Below are 20040 nucleotides of genomic sequence, written 5' to 3' on the forward strand. Positions count from 1 at the left end.
TTTATTCCATGTCTGTGGGTTATACGTTGGTATGATACCCATTTGTCGGAGGTAGCTAAATGTTGTGTAATCATTTTTTTGTCATTGTGGGCAGGACTTTACTTTTTGTTCTTCACAAACCAATTTTGTACATGGAATAATTACACAGATGGACAACGCCAGGGTTTCCATAGAAACATGCGATCAAGTTTGCGTTCAACGCTTTGTTTACATGCTAACGGTGATACATTTATAGCTAAATTTATATATTTTTGCATCATGTAGGCTAGGAGCTATATTAGTTGCATGCTGTCGAGGTAGCGTTAGCCAACCACCTGCTAGCTTAGCCCTCCTAATGTAGCTAACATCAGCTACGAATTTCTCCTGGCAGCTGTCATGTGTATCTGTGTATCTGAAATGTATGTCTCTCTCTTTCTCGCTCTCTCTCTCTTTGTTTGAGTAATGTTCAAATCATATTGTGTTAGTCACATGCGCCCGAATACAACCTTACAGTGAAATGCTTACTTACGAGCCCCTAACCAACAATGCAGTTTAAAAAAAATACGGATAAGAATAAGAAATAAAAGTAACAAGTAATTAAAGAGCAGCAGTAAAATAGCGAGACTATATACAGGGGGGTACCGGTACAGAGTCAGTGTGCAGGGGCACCGGTTAGTTGAGGTAATATGTACATGTAGGTAGAGTTATTAGAGTGACTATGTATAGATGATAACAACAGAGAGTAGCAGTGGTGTAAAAGGGGGGGAGGGGGTTGTAATGTTGTATTATTTATTATGTATCTCATGACTCCTTGCAGCCTGCATAACACAGGCTGCAGCTAGAATGGGGGCGTGCTCGGTCCTCCTTTTCTTGTAGTCCACAATCATCTCCTTTGTTTTGATAACATTGAGGGAGAGGTTCTTATCCTGGCACCACATGGCCAGTTCTCTGACCTTCTCCCTATAGGCTGTCTCATCGTTGTTGGTGATCAGGCCTACCACTGTTGTGACATTGCCATGCAGTCCTGGGCCATGCAGTTCTGGGTGAACAGAGAGTACAGGAGGGGACTGAGCACGCACCCCTGAGGGGCCCCCGTGTTGAGGATCAGAGTGGCAGATATGTTGTTATGACCATCCTTTCAAAGCACTTCATGGCTACAGACGTGTAGCTTCGTCTATGGGTCGGAAGTCATTTAGGCAGGTTACCTTAGTGTTCTTGGGCACAGGGACTTTGGTGGTCTGCTTGAAACATGTTGGTATTACACACTCAGGGACAGGTTGAAAATGTCAGTGAAGACACTTGCCAGTTGGTCAGCGCATGCTCGGAGACAACGTCCTGGTAAACCGCCTGGCCCTGCGGCCTTGTGAATGTTGACCTGTTTAAGGGTCTTACTCACATCGGCTACAGAGAGCGTAATCACACAATCGTCTGGAACAGCTGATGCTCTCATGCATGCTTTAGTGTTGCTTGCCTCAAAGCGAGCATAGAAGTAATTTAGCTCATGTGGTAGGCTCGTGTTACTGGGCAGCTCTCGGCTGTGCTTACCTTTGTAGTCTGTAATATTTTGCAAGCCCCGCCACATCCAACGAGCGTTGGAGCAGGTGTAGTACGATTCAATCTTAGTCCTGTATTGACACTTGCCTGTTTGATGGTTCGTCTGAGCGCATAGCGGGATTTCTTATAAGCGTCCAGGTTAGAGTCACGCTCCTTGAAAGCAGCAGCTCTACCCTTTAGCTCAGTGCTGATGTTGCCTGTAATCCATGGCTTCTGGTTGGGGTATGTACTTACAGTCACTGTGGGGATGATGTCATTGATGCAGTTATTGATGAAGCCAGTGACTGATGTGGTGTACTCCTCAATGCCATCTGAAGAATCCCGGAACATATTCCAGTATGTGCTAGCAAAACAGTCCTGTAGCTTAGCATCTGCATTATCTTACCACTTCTTTAAAACCTCTTTGGGCTGAGATCCCGCTAACGGGATCGATATGACAACAGCCAGTGAAAGTGCAGGGGGCCAAATTCAAAACAACAGAAATCCCATAATTAATATTCCTCAAACATACAAGTATTTTACACCATTTTAAAGATACACTTCTTGTTAATCCCACCACAGTGTCCGATTTCAAAAAGGCTTTACAGCGAAAGCAAACCAAACGATTATGTTAGGTCAGAGCCAAGTGACAGAAAAACACAGCCATTTTTCCAGCCAAAGCAGAAATAGAGATAAAAAAAACAGAACACTCATAGGACTTCATGTTACACAATACATGTATTTTTTGTTCGAATAAGTTCATATTTGTATAAAAAAATCTCAGTTTACATTGGCGCATTACGTTAAGTAGTTCCAAAACATCCGGTGATTTTGCAGAAAGCCACATCAATTTACAGAAATACTCATAATAAACATTGATAAAAGATACAACTATTATGCATGGAATTATAGATACACTTCTCCTTAATGCAACCGCTGTGTCAGATTTTTTTTTTTACTTTACGGAAAAAGCACACCATGCTATAATCTGAGTACAGCGCTCAGAGACCAAAACAACCCAAACAGATATCCGCCATGTTGTGTAGTCAACAGAAGTCAGAAATAGCATTATAAATATTCACTTACCTTTGATGATATTCATCAGAATGCAATCCCAGGAATTCCAGTTCCACAATACTTTTTGTTTTGGTCAATAATGTCCATCATTTATGTCCAAATACCTCCTTTTGTTAGCGCGTTCAGTTCACAAATCCAAATTCATGGCGCGCGATCACTATGAGCAGACAAAAAGTAAAAAGGTTCCGTTACAGTCCGTAGAAACATGTAAAACGATGTATAGAATCAATCCTTAGGATGTTTTTAACATCTTAATCTTCAATAATGTTCCAACCGGAGAATTCCTTTGTCTGTAGAAATGCAATGGAACAGAGCTCGCACTCACGTGAATGAGCATGGCCAGCTCGTGGCTCTCTGGCAGACCTCATTCGCCCCCACTTCACAGTAGAAGCATCAAACAAGGTTCTAAAGACTGTTGACATCAAGTGGAAGCCTTAGAAAGTGCAATATGACCAATATCCCACTGTATATCGATAGGCAATGAGTTGAAAACCTACAAACCTCAGATTTCCCACTTCCTGGTTGGATTTATTTCTCAGGTTTTTTGCTGCCATATGAGTTATGTTATACTCACAGACATCATTCAAACAGTTTTAGAAACTTCAGAGTGTTTTCTATCCACATATACTAATAATATGAATGTCTTAGCTTCTGGGACTGAGTAGCAGGCAGTTTACTCTGGGCACCTTATTCATCCATGCTACTCAATACACCCCCCAGCCATAAGAAGTTAATGACCGAGTCACTGGTGCTTCCGGCTTTAGTTTTTGATTCTAATCAGGAATCAGGAGGATATAATTATGTTGAGATTTGCCAAATGGAGGGCAAGCTTTGTATGCGTCTCTGTGTGAAGAGTAAAGGTGGTCTAGAGTTTTTTTCTCCCTCTGGTTGCACATGTAACATGCTGGTAGAAATGAGTTGAAACGGATTTAAGTTTCCCTGTATTAAAGTCCCTGGCCACTAGGAGCTCTGTTTCTGGATGAGCTTTTTCCTGTTTACCTATGGCCTTATACAGCTCATTGAGTGTGGACTTAGTGCCAGCATCGGTTTGTGGTGGTATATACACAGCTACTAAAAATATAGATAACAATTCTCTTGGTAAATAGTGTGGTCTACAGCTTATCATGAGATACTCTACCTCAGGTGAGCAAAACCTTGAGACTTCCTTAATATTTGATTTCGTGCACCAGCTGTTGTTTACAAATATACACAGTCACCCCTTATCTTACTGGAGGCAGCTGTTCTATCTTGCTGATGCAGCGTAAATCCCGCCAGCTGTATTCTATCCATGTCGTCCTTCAGCCACATACTGTAAGATATTACAGTTAATGTCCCGTTGGAAGGATATTCGTGACCGTAGCTCGTCTATTTTGTTATCTAATGATTGTACATTGGCTAATAGGACTGATGGTAGAGGCAGATTACCTACTCGCCTTCGGATCCTTACAAGGCACCCCAACCTACGTCCCCGATATCTCTGTCTCTCTCTCCTGCGAATAACGGGGGTGAGGTTCTTGTCAGGTGTCTGCAGTAAATCCTTTGCATCCGACTCATTAAAGAAAAAATCTTTGACCAGCACGAGGTGAGTAATCGCTGTCCTGATATCCAGAAGCTCTTTTCGGTCATAAGAGACGGTGTCAGTAACATAATGTACAAGATAAGTTACAAATAACGTGAAAAAACACATACATTAGCACAATTGGTTAAGAGCCCGTAAAACGGCAGCCATCTCCTCCAGCGCCATTGGTATCCATGATTTAGAAAGGGACACACCCGTCTATATAAGATCCCACTGTTGATAGTGCATGTCAGAGCAAAAACCATGCCATGAGGTCGAAGGAATTGTCAACAGAGCCAGGATTGTGTCGAGGCACAGATCTGGGGAAAGGTACCAAAAAAGTTCACAGTGGCCTCCATCATTCTTAAATGGAAGAAGTTTGGAACCACCAAGATTCTTCCTAGAGCTGGCTGCCCGGCCAAACTGAGCAATCAGGGGAAAAGGGCCTTGGTCAGGGAGATGACCAAAAACCCGATGGTCACTCTGACAGAGCTCTATAGTTCCTCTGGGGAGATGGGAGAACCTTCCAGAAAGACAACAATCTCTGCAGCACTCCACCAATCAGGCCTTTATGGTGGAGTGGCCAGACGGAAGCCACTCCTCAGTAAAATGCACATGACAGCGAGCTTGGAGACCTAAAGGTCTCTCTGACCATGAGAAACAAGATTCTCTGGTCTGATGAAACCAAGATGGAACTCTTTGGCCTGAATGCCAAGCATCACATCTGGAGAAAACCTGGCACCATCCCTACGGTGAAGCATGGTGGTGGCAGCATCATTCTGTGGGGATGTTTTTCAGGGGCAGGGACTGGGAGACAAGTCAGGATCGAGGCAAAGATGAACAGAGCAAAGTACAGAGAGGCCCTTGAGGAAAATCCACTCCAGAGCGCTCAGGACCTCAGATTAAGGTAAAGGTTCAACACAGGAGTGGCTTCGTGACAAGTCTCTAAATATCCTTGAGTGGCCCAGCCAGATTAAAGGTCTGAATAGTTAGGTAAATGGATTATTTCATTTAAAAAAATGTTTTAAATAAATTAGCAAACATTTATAAAAACCTATTTTTGCTTTGACTTTATGGGTTATTGTGTGTAAATTTATGAGGGGGAAAATAAACTATTTAATACATTTTTGGATAAGGCTCTAACGTAACAAAATGTGGAAAAAGTCAAGGGGTCTGAATACTTTCCGAAGGCACTGTAAGTGATTTGAAGTTTTAACTGTCTAAGACTGTCACTTTGCCTGAAATATGTGAAAGCCCTCTCCATGTTTCCTCCGTGTTCTCAATTTGGAGAGGTCATCTAGTGTCATGGTGGTTTCAGTGACCGGTGTAAGTGTATTTCCTGATGTCATGGTGGTTTCAGTGACCGGTGTAAGTGTATTTCCTGATGTCATGGTGGTGTCAGTGACCAGTGTAAGTGTATTTCCTGATGTCATGGTGGTGTCAGTGACCAGTGTAAGTGTATGTCATGATGTCATGGTGGTGTCAGTGACCAGTGTAAGTGTATGTCATGATGCTGTCAGTGACCGGTGTAAGTGTATTTCCTGATGTCATGATGGCTTTTGCATCCAGTGTGCATGTGTACCTTCCAGTGCCATGAGGGCTTCGGCCTCTTGTGAGTGACTGTATGTGTGTGTCCTCTTTCTGTGACTCAGCGCTCAGGCTGGTGACATTCAGAAGCAGAGAGAGGAGTACGAAAGGATGAAATGAGATCTCCAACATAAGGCCCAGGAGGTGGAGGGAGAGCTGGCTATACGGAACCAGGTACACAAACACACACACACACACACTTGACAAGGGAAGTGGGAAGGTGCAGTGGTAGGCTACTCTCTAGTTTTAACATAAGAGTGTCATCATGATTTCACCACATCAGCCAGATGGGAGAGACCTTTACATCCACAACCTAGACAAAAGAGCAGTTAATCTACCTTGATTAAATCAGTCAATCACCATTAGACCACCTTTCTGCCAAGCCTATGTGTGTTTCTGTGTGTATGTGCGAGCGTACGTGTGTGTGTGTGGTATTTCAGTCTAAACTCTGTGGCATGCAGTGTGTCCTGCTGCTGGCTGTTGTCCTGGCTCTTTGCTGTGTCACTCAATCTCTAGATAAAATACACATTTTTGAGCTGCAGTGTATGTGTGTATTTGTCTTACTGTGTGTGTATGATTGTCTGTGTGTGGGTCTGTGGTGTGTCTGTTTGTGTGTGTAGTTGTCTGCATGCGGGTCTGTGGGTGTGTGTGTGTTCGCGAATGTGTGTGTGTGATTACCCCCCTTTCCCAAATCTGTGAGGTAAGAAGAGAAGGTGCTAACTCCTGCTGTGATGAATGAGGTTGGGTGAGGCTAGCTGGTCTGCTGGTGCTGGCTCTGTCTATGGAGTCTAGAATAGGTCAGCTGGAAATATACCTTCCGTGGAGGTCTGTATGGACTGTCGGAAACCTCATCAACAATTCATCATCCTCTATTTAACTACTATGACACATCCAGATGAATTTGAGGAATTCTTTATACGTTAATCTCCAAGGATTTTCTCTCTATCCATCACATGTTCAGGAGATGATGACAGACTTTGATAATGCAATGGGGCAGGGAGAGCATGAGTTCAACCTGAGGATGGATCTTTAAAGACTGCTGAACAATTAATCAAATTCGCCACCCGGACTATTTACATTGACCCCACCTTTTTTATTTGGTTTATTAGTAAATATTTTAATAACTCTATTTCTGCATTGTTGGTTAAGGGTTTGTAAGTCAGCATTTTACAGTAAGGTCAACACCTGTTGTATTCGGCGCATGTGACAAATAGAATTTGATTTGATTTGAGATGAGATGAGAGCCGTGGTCCAGTCTCACAAACTCAGAGTAAGGAGCAGGTGTGTAGGTCTGTGTGTAAACACTCCCAGGAAAACTGGGATGATACGTTCTGATCCCTGACAAGCGCAAGTGTGTGTGTGTGTGTCTCTCCCCAGTTGAAGCTGCTCTCTAATGAGACAGAGGTCCACTCCCAGGCCTAGGCTGTGGAGGCCCTGAAGGCCTCAGAGGATCTCTGTCAGCACACACAGCTACAGCACAGAGACTGGGAGATAAAGGACATCACCTCCGTCAAGGACGCACTTAAAACGATTCATGCCAGCCTTATTTCCCATTGTCATTTCAAAGGAGCTAGAAGACAAACTAAAAGCTATGCAGACCAAGAGGAAGAGAGAGAAGGAGAGAGGAAGGGAGAGGAGGGGAGAGGAGGAGAGAGGAAGAATTATACAATAAGAAGGGAGTCCTAGATCTTACCACTACTACTATACAAATGCAACAGACAGAGGCACAAAGAAAGACCAATTAGCAGCATAGGAGTAGAAGTCCTAGACTAATGGTGGTCTATTGGATGGTGTCTTGATGTTCCTATCTGTAGGCATGATGAATTGGACCGGGGAGTGCGTGAGAGAGAGGCTCAGCTGGATGCATTACGGGACGCTTACAGAGAACAGCTACAACTGGCAGAGACAGATACCGATCATCTACGGTCACAACTGGACGCTATTCCAACACACACACATGCAGGCCCCGGAGAGACCACAAGGAAATAATGCGAAACAGACACACACAGTGTCTCACCTGTCTATGTGTGTGTTTATTCTGTGTTAACTGGGTCTGTGTTTTGACTGTGTGAGTGTGTGTGTTTTATCCATGATGTGTGTTTTTTTCTGGTCCAAGGCCCTGGATGATCACAGTGTTTGTACATGCTCAGAGTGTGTGAGAGTGTGTCTTCAGCTTTCCCACCCGGCCCGAAATGTATAAATTATATATTTTCTAAACAGAGACCAGTTCCGAATGAACCAGACGACAGTCAGACCTGTTCCGAATTAACCGGACGACAGTCAGACCTGTTCTGAATTAACCAGACGACAGTCAGACCTGTTCCGAATGAACCGGGCGACAGTCAGACCTGTTCCGAATGAACCGGGTGACAGTCAGACCTGTTCCGAATGAACCGGGTGACAGTCAGACCTGTTCCGAATGAACCGGGCGACAGTCAGACCTGTTCAGAATGAACCGGGCGACAGTCAGACCTGTTCAGAATTAACCAGATGACAGCCAGACCTGTTCCGAATTAACCCGGGCGACAGTCAGACCTGTTCCGAATGAACCGGGCGACAGTCAGACCTGTTCCGAATGAACCGGGTGACAGTCAGACCTGTTCCGAATGAACCGGGTGACAGTCAGACCTGTTCAGAATGAACCGGGCGACAGTCAGACCTGTTCCGAATGAACCGGGCGACAGTCAGACCTGTTCCGAATGAACCGGGTGACAGTCAGACCTGTTCCGAATGAACCGGGTGACAGTCAGACCTGTTCCGAATGAACCGGGTGACAGTCAGACCTGTTCCGAATGAACCGGGCGACAGTCAGACCTGTTCAGAATGAACCGGGCGACAGTCAGACCTGTTCCGAATGAACCGGGTGACAGTCAGACCTGTTCCGAATGAACCGGGTGACAGTCAGACCTGTTCCGAATGAACCGGGCGACAGTCAGACCTGTTCCGAATGAACCGGGCGACAGTCAGACCTGTTCAGAATGAACCGGGCGACAGCCAGACCTGTTCCGAATGAACCGGGTGACAGTCAGACCTGTTCAGAATGAACCGGGCGACAGTCTGACCTGTTCCGAATGAACCGGGCGACAGTCAGACCTGTTCCCGAATGAACCGGGTGACAGTCAGACCTGTTCCGAAAGGCCCATGGAAAAATAAACCCATGCTGATTTGGCCTACTTGTCCTTAAAAACTGTCTACAACAATTACTAAAAACTATTAGTTGTGTTTGGATGTGTAGCCTGTGGTTCAAAACTTTATAGTCTATTGTTTTATTGGTTTGTACAATAATTATTCTCCACCTCACGGTTCAGCTGCTAGAGATTTGAGCTGTAAATGCATAAGGCCTATATTTCAAAAGTGAATATAAAGGAAGAGGAGTTTAGGCCTAACCCTAAAGAGACCGAGAGGAAGATAGAGATATGTCGGCGACATGTTCAACACCGACATGCATTTCTTTATACTTGTCACATAGGCCTATAGGTATACTGAATGAGGATAATTCGATCATTTTCTATCAGAATTATTTTCTTAATGATAAGCATTATATTGTTAGATTAACTCTGGTAGGCCTAAAATATTCTTCCTCACCTAAAGTTGCTTAACTTTATTAGAGTAATATCAAAAGTATCGTTTAAAGAGAAAATACCAACAGGTATTAAATAAAGTTTTGCATCTCGCCCTCTTTGGTTTTTCCTTTTCACCGTGTGAGTGCGATTAGCACTATAGTAGATCAATCGGTATTCTATTATATTGCTGCAAACACATTACATTTGGAACTTAATTTGGGCAAAGAAAATGGCTTAACAGAATGAAACAAAACACTTGTTGCATCTCTAATGAATTGGTTTAAACCTTCAAAGGTTTTGAAAAGGCTTATATTGCTGCAATTACCAACAAAGACGAGTGCCTACCGTAGGCCTACCCAACAAATGACAGCAATAGGCTAATGCTATTTATTTTATAATAGGCTTACTTTTAACTTATCTAAAATTAATCACAGAGCACAAAATTAAAAAGACAATTCGGACTTAATTTAGCCAAAGAAAATGTCTCAACAACATGAAACAAAAGACTTTTTGCATATTTAAATAACTGGTTTAACTAGGCCTATAATAATAATAATAATGATCAAATAAATGCTAATAAATATGAAAATAAAACAATACAAGTAAACAAATTGTATCAAACTTGAATAGCGAGTTGTACACATTTGGCCACTACAGTATAAAACCTTGTCCAAGGACATTCCCCTTTTCGGCTTCTTTTCACTCTGTCTCCTCAAACGTTCGTTTTACAATAATACAGTGAAAATATACAGAGGAAAAACACAGCCTGCAAATGTAACACAACAATACCAAATATATTCAGGACTCACCTCCAGGATGCTAAAGGTACTCTTGATGAAAGGAGGTGAACATTTTAGTGTAGTTTCGGTACAACAACTAACCTGTGTTTTATTGTGTTGTGAAGGCTTCGTATGGAGCTAGAGACAATGCGTAGTGGCACGTACATCATTCAGGTCTCTAAGGAGACGGTTGTCAAGGACACAGAGCTGCTGGCCTTTAAGAAGAGAGAGAGCAAACTACGGCCCGAACTGGATCGGAGCAGGGGGGAGATGGAGAGGTCTGCTTGTGTGGGTGTTTGCGTACGACATGCGTTTGTGTTAAAACCATAAGCAGTGTGTGCTTGTCCTAGCTTTAAAGGGTCATTTATCAACTTCATATTCATCATCTTCAACATATGTGAACATGGCTAATTTCTATGTTTTCTAGTAAAGAAGATAGTTGAAGATACACTGCATGGTCAAAAGTATGTGGACACCCCTTCAAATTAGTGGATTCAGCTATTTCAGCCTCACCCGTTGCTGGCAGGTGTATAAAATCGAGCACACAGCATTGCCATCCCCACAGACAAACATTGGTAGTAGAATGGCCCGCAGTGAAGTGCTTAATGACTTTCAACGTAGCACCGTCATCAGATGCCACCTTTCCAACAAGTCAGTTCGTCAGATTTCTGCCCTGCTAGAGCTGCCCCGGTCAACTGTAAGTGGAAACATCTAGGAGCAACAACGGCTCAGCCACAAAGTGCAAGGCCACACAAGGTCACAGTACGGGACCAGCGAGTGCTGAAGTGCGTAGCGCATAGAATATGTTATATGTTCTCAGTTGCAACACTCACTACCGAGTTCCATGCTGCCTCTGGAAGCAACGTCAGCACAAGAACTGTTTGTTGGGAGCTTCATGAAATGGTTTTCCATGGCCGTGCAGCCGCAAACTGCCTAAGATCACCATGCGCAATTCCAAGTTCGCCGTCATTGGAATCTGGAGCACTTTATACTCGTTCTCTGTAGTGATGAATCACGCTTCACCATCTGGCAGTCCGACGGACGATTCTGGGTTTGGGGGATGCCAGGAGAATGCTACCTGCCCAAATGCATAGTGCCAACTGTAAAGTTTAGGGGAGGAGGAATACAGTGCCTTGCAAAAGTATTCACCCCCTTGGCGTTTTTCCTATTTTGTTGTATTACAACCTGTAATTTAAATTGATTTTTTTTTGGATTTCATATAATGGACATACACAAAATAGGTGAAGTGAAATTTTAAAAAATCTCAAAAATAAGAAACAGAAAAGCGTGGGTGCGTATGTATTTGCTATGAAGCCCCTAAATACGATCTGGTGCAACCATTTACCTTCAGAAGTCACATAATTAGTTAAATAAAGTCCACCTGTGTGCAATCTAAGTGGCACATGATCTGTCACATGATCTCAGTATATATATACACTTGTTATGAATGGCCCCAGAGTCTGCAACACCACTAAGCAAGGGGCACCACTAAGCAAGCTGTCACGCCCTGACCTGAGATATCTCTGTTTTCTTTTATTTTGGATAGGTCAGGGTGTGACTAGGGTGATTTGTTTTTACGCTAGTTTTTGTATTGTCTTGGGTTTTTTGTATGCCTAGGGTTTTTGTAGGTCTAGGTGATTTGTATGTCTATGGTGGCCTGATATGGTTCCCAATCAGAGGCAGCTGTTTATCATTGTCTCTGATTGGGGATCATATTTAGGTAGCCATTTCCCTTTGGTGTTTGTGGGATCTTGTCTATGTGTAGTTGCCTCGTTTGTATAGCTTCACATTTCGTTTTGTTATTTTGTTAGTTTGTTCAGTGTTCAGTCTTTAAATAAATAATAATGTACGCATACCACGCTGCGCCTTGGTCCGATCCTTATAACGAACGTGACAGAAGATCCCACCACAAAAAGACTGAGCAGCGTGTTCAAGAGGAGTGGACATCCTGGGCCCGGGAGAAAGATGAGTGGAGGACATCCTGGACCTGGGAGGAGGTAATGGCAGGGGAAAAGACCCTGCCATGGAAGCAGGTGGAGATAGCACAGGAGGAATGGCGACGATACGAGGGGACACGGCTAGCACGGAAGCCAGAGAGGGAGCTCCAAAAAATTGGGGGGCACACGGCAGAGTCAGGGGTTAGACCTGAGCCAACTCCCCATGCTTACCGTGGGGAGCGTGTGAATGGTCAGACACCGTGTTAGTGATGCGCACGGTGTCTCCAATTTGCATTCATAGCCCGGTGCGCTCTATTCCAGCTCCTCGCACTCGCTCTGATATGCGTGTCTTCAGCCCGGTTCCACCATTGCCGGCACCACGCATCAGGTCTCCAGTGCGCCTCCACAGTCCAGCGCTTCCGGCAACAGTTCCCAGTCCAGCGCTTCCGGCGACAGTTCCCAGTCCAGAGCTTCCGGCGACAGTTCCCAGTCCAGAGCTTCCGGCGACAGTTCTCAGTCCAGACATTCCGGCGACAGTTTCCAGTCCAGAGTTTCCAGTGACGGGCCACAGTCCGGAACCTCCAACGATGGGCCACAGTCCGGAACCTCCACCGACGGTCCACAGTCCGGGGTCTCCACCGACGGTCCACAGTCCGGGGTCTCCACCGACGGTCCACAGTCCGGAACATCCACCGACGGTCCACAGTCCGGGGTCTCCACCGACGGTTCCCAGACCAGCGCTTCCGGCGACGGTTCCCAGTCCAGAGCTTCCGGCGACAGTTCTCAGTCCAGACCTTCCGGCGACAGTTTCCAGTCCAGAGCTTCCGGTGACGGGCCACAGTCCGGAACCTCCAACGACGGGCCACAGTCCAGAACCTCCACCGACGGTCCACAGTCCGGAACATCGACCGACCGTCCACAGTCCGGTGTCTCCACCGACGGTCCACAGTCCGGTGTCTCCACCGACGGTCCACAGTCCGGGGTCTCCACCGACGGTCCACAGTCCGGGGTCTCCACCGACGGTCCACAGTCCGGGGTCTCCACCGACGGTCCACAGTCCGGGGTCTCCACCGACGGTCCACAGTCCGGGGTCTCCACCGACGGTCCACAGTCTGGAACATCCACCGACGGTCCACAGTCCGGGGTCTCCACCGACGGTTCCCAGTCCAGCGCTTCCGGCGACGGTTCTCAGTCCAGAGCTTCCGGCGACAGTTCTCAGTCCAGACCTTCCGGCGACAGTTTCCAGTCCAGAGCTTCCGGTGACGGGCCACAGTCCGGAACCTCCAACGACGGGCCACAGTCCAGAACCTCCACCGACGGTCCACAGTCCGGAACATCCACCGACGGTCCACAGTCCGGGGTCTCCACCGACGGTCCACAGTCCGGGGTCTCCACCGACGGTCCACAGTCCGGGGTCTCCACCGACGGTTCCCAGTCCAGCGCTTCCGGCGACGGTTCCCAGTCCAGAGCTTCCGGCAACAGTTTCCAGTCCAGAGCTTCCGGTGACGGGCCACAGTCCGGAACCTCCAACGACGGGCCATAGTCCGGAACCTCCACCGACGGTCCACAGTCCGGAACATCCACCGGCGGTCCACAGTCCGGGGTCTCCACCGACGGTCCCCAGTCCGGGGTCTCCACCGACGGTCCACAGTCCGGGGTCTCCACTGACGGTCCCCAGTCCGGGGTCTACACCGACGGTCCACAGTCTGGAACATCCACCGACGATCCCCAGTCCGGGGTCTCCACCGACGGTCCCCAGTCCGGGGTCTACACCGACGGTCCACAGTCTGGAACATCCACCGACGGTCCCCAGTCCGGGATCTCCACCGACGGTCCCCAGTCCGGGGTCTCCACCGACGGTCCCCAGTCCGGGGTCTCCACCGACGGTCCACAGTCCGGAACATCCACCGACGGTCCACAGTCCGGGGTCTCCACCGACGGTCCACAGTCCGGGGTCTCCACCGACGGTCCACAGTCCGGGGTCTCCACCGACGGTCCACAGTCTGGAACATCCACCGACGGTCCCCAGTCCGGGATCTCCACCGACGGTCCCCAGTCCGGGGTCTCCACCGACGGTCCACGGTCCGGGGTCTCCACCGACGGTCCACGGTCCGGGGTCTCCACCGACGTTCCACGGTCCGGGGTCTCCACCGACGTTCCACGGTCCGGGGTCTCCACCGACGGTCCGGGGTCTCCACCGACAGTCCGGGGTCTCCACCGACGGTCCCCGGTCCGGGGTCTCCACCGACGGTCCACGGTCCGGGGTCTCCAGCGATGGTCCGTAGTCCAGAGCCTCCGGCGATGATCCACGGTCCGGTTCTACAAAGGCGGAGGGATCAGCGTAAAGAGGGGGGGGCTGCGTCCAGAACCGGATCCGCCACCGAGGGTAGATGCCCACCCGGGCCCTCCCCTATAGGTTCAGGTTTACGGCTGGGAGTCTGCACCTTTGGGAAGGGGGTACTGTCGCACCCTGACCTGAGATATCTCTGTTTTCTTTATATTTTGGTTAGGTCAGGGTGTGACTAGGGTGGGTACGCAAGTTTTTGTATTGTTTAGTTTTTTTTGTAAATCACAGTTTTCATTTTTTTTTGTCTTATTTCTTGTTTGTTTCACAATGAAAAAATATTTTGTATCTTCAAAGTAGTAGGCATGTTGTGTAAATCAAATGATTCAAACAAAAATCTATTTTAATTCCAGGTTGTAATGCAACAAAATAGGAAAAATACCAAGAGGGGTGAATACTTTCGCAAGCCACTGTAATGGTATGGGGCTGTTTTTCATGGTTCGGGCTAGGTCCTTTAATTCCAGTGAAGGGAAATCTTAATGCTACAGCATGGGGCTCCCGAGCGGTCTAAAGCACTGCATCTCAGTGCTAGAGGCGTCACTACAGACCCTGGTTCGATTCCAGGCTGTACCACAACGGGCCGTGATTGTAAGTCCCATAGGGCGGTGCACAATTGGCCCAGCTTCGTCATTGTAAATAAGAATTTGGTAAGAATTTGTTCTTAACTGACTTGCCTAGTTAAATAAAGGTTAAATAAAATAAATAAACAATGACATTCTAGACGATACTGTGCTTTGTGGCAACAGTTTTTGGAAGGCCCTTTCCTGTTTCAGCATGACAATGTGCCCGTGCACAAAGCGAGGTCCATACAGAAATGATTTGTCGAGAACGGTGTGGAATAACTTGACTGTTCCATGTTCCAACATCAAATGAAAAGCCTTACCAGAAGAGTAGAGGCTGTTATAGCAGCAAAGGGGGTACCAACTCCATATTAATTGATTGATTGATTGATTTTGGAATGAGATGTTCGATGAGCAGGTGTCCACATACCTTTGGCCATATAGTGTAAGTGTTTCCAATTAAATCGTCAACCAGTTAGTAGACTATGCCTACACACAATGCACACTGATGATGTCATTTCACGCAGACATATGTTGATCTTTGGGTGGTGCTGTAGAATATGAAGTTGAAACATTTTGGAATTTCCCATTAACTTGTGTGTGTTTGCATGCGTGTGTGTCCGCGTGTATGTGTGTGTATCCCAGGTACAAGCAGCAGCTATGTGTGGGTGTGGCACGAGAAGGTTCTGGAGCAGAGGAGAATCCAGAGACGCTGTGAAGACAACAAGGCTGAACACTAACTGCACAGTGAGGGGTTAATTAATAGCGGGCCTGACACAGGCCAGAGACCAGGTGAGTCTCCTACAGCTAGTCTGGTTCATACACCTATAGACACCTAACTAGATCACAACTTGCTGGGTCTGACACTAATTACGTTGGTAACCAGTTTATAATAGCAATAAGGCACCTCGCGGGTTTGTGGTACATGGCCACTATACCAAGCCTAAGATCTGTATCCAGGCACATTGCGTTGTGCGTAGGAACAACACTCAGCTGTGGTGTATTGGCCATATACCACATCCCCCTTGTGCCTTATTGCATAATTATAGTGACACTAAAGCTGAATTCAATCAGTTGATTAGTGATACACCAATTTTCCTGTTGTCCTCAGACTAGTGCAGAGCTGAGAGAGAAGGAGATAGAACTACAGGACATGGTTACGGCACACTGTTACCATGGAGAGAGACCAGGCCCTGGGTCGGCCACTCAGAGAACAGTTGAGAGACCAGCTAAAACATGGGAGGGATGTCGTCCAATCATGTTAGAGCTTTAACTACTTGTCACAGAGTGAAAGGTGATAGTGATGGGTTACAGTAACATGACAGGCCTGTTATGAGAGAGAGAGAGAGAGAGAGAGAGAGGATGTCAAGGGACAGTCGTAGCCAGATGTCCTACTGCACATCTATTTCTGTTTATAAGAGACATGTTCAGTATTACTAACCCCTTCACCCCAGAAACCAGTGTTGTTACAACAGTTATTCTAGAAAGCAGCAGGAGTCCTCCACTTGTAGTGGAAGTTGGAGTAGGGTGTTAGAGTAGCATACTGTGGGGGACTATAGTGTTGGAGAGGGGGAGGGTAAGAAGGAATGGCTGTGACTGACATTACCCCAGGACCCCTAAAGCTTACTACAAGCTCTACGAAGACGAAAGATTCGGAGTGTTGCGAAGTCATTTTCCGGCACAAATAATACGTAATACGCTCCGGCATTCGCCATACTTTTCTGTTACCTGAAAATGTAGACACGCCATATCATTCCTTCCACAGCCGTGGGGGCAGTGTTGTCTCTTGGTTCCTCTGTCTGATCTTTAGGCTATTCATCAAAGTAGCCTTTTTTGCACTGATAACCAGGCTGCCAGCTAGCTACTATTAGCATGGGAAGGTGACTCTTCCTTGTTTTCACAAAATGAAAAGACTTGTAGTAACCTTAACCCTCGAGTGATGTTACCACAGCTATTCTGAAGAACAGCAGGAGCCCCAAACGTGTCCTGGATAGTGAGAGAAGGGGAGTAGGGTGATAGACAGAAGCATGGGGAGGAGGAGGGGAGTTTGGGTGTGAGAGATGGATTTTTTTGAGGGACCTTAGCTAGGGCATGACTGAAACAATATCCCCTCGCCCCAGGCTGGCCATTCATCTTGAGCATGTAAAGGTCTTTAAATAGTTCAACCAGTGATGCTGCAGCCCACTGACAGATCGGCATGTACCCTCTCTCTGACACATTCTAACTGATCTTATACCACGCCAACAGACTACAGCCACCCTTACTCTTTCACATTTGTTCTTTTTTAATCTTTATTTTAAATAGGCAAGTCAGTTAAGAACAAATTCCTATTTACAATGACGGCCTAGGAACAGTGGGTTAACTGCCTTGTTCAGGGGCAAGAACGACAGATTTTTACCTTGTAAGCTCGGTATTCGATCTAGCAACCTTTCGGTTACTGGCCCAATGCTCTAACCGCTAGGCTACCTGCCGCACCCAAGCTAACAGACAACAGCCAGGACAAAGTGACAGACTGGAAGGGAATGGGGGGATTATGACAGAGACAGGAGAGGCTGTTGCCAAGTGAGGAGAGGTAGCCTTTAAATGCCCCTCGGCACCTGAAACCAAAATTTCCCAGGAGATAGACATATCTGATATGGGCAGAAAGCCTAAATTCTTGTCAATCTAACTGCACTGTCCAATTTACAGTAGCTATTACAGTGAAAGAATACCATGCTATGCTATCAATAAACCAATTAGGCACTGTCACGCCCTGGTCTAAGTATTTTGTGTTTTCTTTATTATTTTGGTCAGGCCAGGGTGTGACATGGGTTATTTATGTGGTGTGTTTTGTCTTGGGTTTTTTTAGGGTATGGGATTGTGGCATAGTAGAGTTGTCTAGGTAAGTCTATGGTTGCCTAGAGTGGTTCTCAATCAGAGGCAGGTGTTTATCGTTGTCTCTGATTGGGAACCATATTTAGGCAGCCATATTCTTTGAGTGTTTCGTGGGTGATTGTTCCTGTCTCTGTGTTTGTTTGCACCAGATAGGCTCAGTCACTTTGGTTTTGTCACGAATCCCGCTTCCTGAGTCTGTGTTTGCCTGTGTTTCTGTCCTGGAGTGTGTTTCCGGTGTCCTGGAACGCACCCTGTCTGGTTGCCGGGCGAACTAGCTTGTTGGGAGATTGATGTTCACCCGCACCTGTATCCCATCAATAATCTGCACACCTGTCCTGATCATCACCTCTCCCCTTCAAAAGCTCTGATCTGACATCCATTCCCTGCCGGATCGTTAGCCATGAACACCATTCACCCGGAACCCATACCCCATCCCTGTCTGCTCGTCGCCAGTGTGTTGTTATCCATTGGATCTGCATATCCACTCCCATCAACCCACCTCCGCTGCCCGCTCCTCCTCCCGGAACTATCTACCTCCACGTTCTCATTGATTAATAAATACTCACCATCTTTATACTCACCTTGTCCTGGTCTGCTTCTGGGTCCAATTCTGGTAATCCATGACAGGTTTTTCTTTTTTCATTGTTTTGGAAGAGAAGATAACGAGCGCCATTCTCCTTGCGGAGATGGTGCTAAATCCATCAACACGGTCGGTCCCTGGGATTGGGCTGGCCAACACGATTCGGTTTGCTTGGAAGGAAAAGGAGTTGGAGCCTTTAGGATGGGAAACTTTTGGAAGGATAATATTGATGGGGATTCTAAAGCTGACGGTGAAGGACGTGTTTTGTTTCCAAGGCAACTCGTTGGAGGGAGCATACGACGTGGCACTATATACAGAGGAGAAACACGATGATATCCTGAGAAGGGCAAGAGCAGTGGGAGGTGAGAGGCCGATGAGCCACTATGAAATAACAAGCCTGGCAAAGAACAACTTTAGGGTTGTAACTGTCAACATTTACAACCAATACATTAAGGACGAAGAGGTGAGGGCCTTTCTGGGGAGATACATGGATAACGTCTCCTCAGCAAGGCACCTCAAAGACTCCCTTGGGTTTTGGAATGGGAGGAGAGGCTTCCAGGCCCTCCTCAGGGAGGACCCAAAGGGACATGGTGGCTACCTCCATTCTCCGGCTATGTTCTCCCTAGGGGCTGACAGGGGGACGTTGTTTTATGCTCGTCAGCCCCCATTTTGCAGGCGCTGTATGGCCTACGGCCACATTTTCGCCTCGTGCAGCACAAGAAAATGCAGATTTTGTGGATCTGAGGAACACGAGGCGAGGGATTGTGACAAGCCTAAGGCGTGCCACGGGAGTGGCTCGTCAGCACACCTGTGGCGGGGGTGCCCGGCTCGTCAGAGGTCATATGCGTCTGCGGCTGGGGGGGGGGGAGCAGGAGCGGGGGATGGGGGAAGAAGAGGAGGGGAAGGAAGCACGCCTCATGACCAGAGTGCAGGTCCAGAGGGGAAGGCCGAAAGGAATGAGGAGGAGCAAGAAGCGGCAGATGGAAGAGAGAAGGAAACAGAAGGCACGGGAGTAGGAGAACCAGGAAAAGCGGCAGAAGAAGGCAACCGAGTGGAGGAGCATGAGAGAGAAGAAAGCGAGGGAGGAGTGGTGGAGAAGGAGACGGTGGAAGAGCAAGTGGAGTGGGGGGCAAGTGCCCTGGTGGAAGAGATGAGGGGTATGGTGGAGGAGCTGTCGGGGGGGGGAGGGTGGTATCTCTCCACTGCTGCCATCACCAAAGAAGAGAATGAAGAGGAGGGTGCGATTGGCCGACAGTGAGAGGGAGGGGATGGTCAAGAGAGTGATGGGGGTAGGAGAAACCTCTGGGTTGCTGCTGGTCTCCCCAGGCCCTCAACTTCTGTTGTGTGGGGACACACCTAACAAGACTCAGGACTGGGTACAGGAGGAGGTGGGGAGTTTTTTGTTTGGGGACTCAGCCTCCCCAATTATTTTCCAAACCAGCTGCAGCACTGGGGAGGGGGAGGAGTGTGGGGTTAGACCCAGGGTGCAGGGCACCCCGGAGCCAAACACTATTCCTGCATCCTGGGTTGGTGAGATGGAGGAAGAGGGGGGGATGTCGGGAGTACGGATGGTGTTTTCACCGGTAGATATGGAGCAGGGGAGCATCGGGTGAGTCTCCTGTTTTTGTTTTTGTTTCTGTCTGGGTTTAGAATTTGAGTGTATTACATG

The 20040-nt window shown here is 47.3% G+C and overlaps 1 long non-coding RNA gene and 1 pseudogene across 1 annotated transcript; both read left to right on the forward strand.

Annotated features, from left to right (window-relative positions):
* Positions 1–40: 40 nt before the first annotated feature.
* On the forward strand, positions 41–9186 carry LOC109900066 (uncharacterized). The gene is made up of 3 exons (XR_002256548.2): positions 41–220; positions 5800–5908; positions 7112–9186. It is a non-coding gene; the product is annotated as an uncharacterized LOC109900066 (long non-coding RNA).
* An 817-nt stretch (positions 9187–10003) lies between these two features.
* The window catches only part of LOC116376359 (uncharacterized), a 41609-nt pseudogene continuing 31572 nt past the window's right edge, over positions 10004–20040 (forward strand).

Source organism: Oncorhynchus kisutch, linkage group LG11 (assembly GCF_002021735.2).
Source record: "Oncorhynchus kisutch isolate 150728-3 linkage group LG11, Okis_V2, whole genome shotgun sequence".
NCBI classification, from domain to species: Eukaryota; Metazoa; Chordata; class Actinopteri; order Salmoniformes; family Salmonidae; genus Oncorhynchus; species Oncorhynchus kisutch.